Source organism: Octopus bimaculoides, chromosome 25 (assembly GCF_001194135.2).
Source record: "Octopus bimaculoides isolate UCB-OBI-ISO-001 chromosome 25, ASM119413v2, whole genome shotgun sequence".
In the NCBI taxonomy this organism is placed as follows: Eukaryota; Metazoa; Mollusca; class Cephalopoda; order Octopoda; family Octopodidae; genus Octopus; species Octopus bimaculoides.
Window position 1 is genome coordinate 27,868,078 of NC_069005.1, and position 2,603 is coordinate 27,870,680.

Below are 2,603 nucleotides of genomic sequence, written 5' to 3' on the forward strand. Positions count from 1 at the left end.
ATGGGAGACGCCATGATTAATCGCAGACCAAACACCATTCAATTTTTTTTCTTCGTGTTTTTCTCCTTGTTTTCTCCGTATTCTTTCTGTTGAAGAGCGTAGCTCGAAACGTTAAAGACTTTCTGTATTCCCGAGCGTCAAACCAATACATCCTTTTGTTGTTTACACCACCTGTCCTCGTCTGTTGTTGTTTTCTTTCGTACATTCTCCCATATATATATATATATATATGAGTGTGTGAGTGTGTGTGTGTGTGTAGATAGATAGATAGATAGATAGATAGATAGATAGATAGTTAGATAGAGGGAGAGAGAGAGAGAGAGAAGGCGAGAGAGATACAAAGATAAGCATGTATATATAAGTCCATAGAAAATTTTGAGGCCAACAGATAATTAAAAACCTCAATACTTATACTGTAATAATTTATTATATATTAGTATAATATATAATAATAAGTCTGTGTATACACAGTCAATTAGGGTACTCCGTGATTGATCAGAACCCCCAGCATAGACAGCTTATCAAGCTAATCTCTATCTCCCGTCCACAAAGTTATTCTATTCACACAAACTTTTTACATTTATCTATCCATAGGGCGTCGGTTAAAGATCAATAATTCTATTTTCAGGTGTGTTAACGCCTTGTTACATCATTAGCCTTTTGTACAAAAGGTATTTAGAGACTTTTCAGCCAATGTTTATATACAGACAAGCAAATAGGTATGAACAGCTTTCCGTTATAAAAAATAGAATTACATATTCTTGAATGGCAAAAACTGAGAGCGGCCATATTAGTTTTAATCCGGAGCTTGGATTTCAGCAGTCACGATGAACCTTATTGAACTGTCCATGAAGATATTCTATACGTAGACAATGTGTCTTTAGAGCTATTTCTGTATTTAGTATACATGCATGCATACATACATACATGCATACATGCATACATACATACATACATACAGGCACATAATATATGTGTATATATGTTTGCATAGTCATATCCGCATATATAGATATAAATATACACGCGTACATGTAGACGCATATATATATATATATATATATATATATATATATATATATATATATATATATATATATATATATATATACGTATATATATATATGTAGATATAAATGCATATTAAAACTATATTAAAACTGTACGATAATATATAAACACACTTTTAAAAATGATATCAAAATTCGAAATTAGAATATAACATGTTCTTTTCTACCCTAGGTACAGGGCCCGAAATTTTTGGTTGGAGGGACCAGTCGATTAGATCGACACCAGTACTCAGCTGGTACATAATTTATCGACTGCAAAAGGATGAAAGGCAAAGTCGAACTCAGAACATAGAGAGACGAAATACCGCTAAGCATTTCGCCCGGCGTGCTAACGTTTCTGCCAGCTCGCGGGTTTGTATAAACTATCTATTCTTTTCTACTCTAGGCACAAGGCCCGAAATTTTGTATATATATCTATGGATACTCCTCCAGGCTTAACAGTTGGAAGAAGGCAGTCTGGGTCAAATGCTTCTTTTGGCTGTCTCCATACGTATACTCGGCTGGTGGTTGGAAATAAGGTAAAGGCTGACTTGTCCGATAAAATAACATTCTTCCACTGCTCTAGGGACCAATTTTGTAGGCTTTTACTCCAATTTAAACGCTTTGCAACGTTTGTTTTTGAAAGTAGTGGTTTTCTGATTGCAGCCCTCCCGTCAAATTCGGCTTTGTGCAGCTCCCGGCGAACAATTTTTTTGGAAACTGGGTTCTCGAGGTGGTCATTAAGCTCTGTAGTAATTTGGGGAGCTGTACTTTTGTGATCCTTTCTAACGATATGCATAAGAGACCGACGGGCCCTATCTGAAATTTTTGATTTTCTTCCAGAGTTTTGTTTCGACGAGGAGGTTTTTCCCACTTCCTCAGAGGCTGTCATTACTTTCGAGACGGTAGTTCTCGATGCACCAAACATTTCTGATGTTTTCGTTACGCTAGCGCCTGCCATAGGAGCACCAACAATTCGACCTCTTTGAAAGTCCGATAGATCTGTAATTTTAATGAATTTTAATTACCTTTTTCTGATGATATCTGAAAAGAAACAGCAATTTTAGCAAAACATATCAAGCTACTCTAATAATAAATCAAAAAACATAAAAATAAACAAGCTTTTGACGGTTTTATAGATATTTCAATGTTATGATGCTATGATGCTATGTGTTTCCATTATTTTGTCCAACCCGTGTATATATATCTGAACACATAATACTTCTCAAACAACATATTGGATTCTTCGTTCATAGTAATCCTGGTATTGCTTAAAAAAATATAAAATATATGGAAATGAACTAGAACAAGAAAAAATAAAACGGAACACGTTTCAAAATATAGAGAAAAGAAAAATGTCTTTCTTTTTATCCGTCTTCGTTCATAGTTAAAAACGACGCCATTTTACAAATTGCTTTACAATGGTTATTTGAAAGGAAACAGGTAAATCAATAACAAAAACACGAACAATATACATACGCGTATGTGCGTGTGAGCGTGTGTGTGTGTGTGTGTTATTTCATATATATATATATATATATATATATATATATA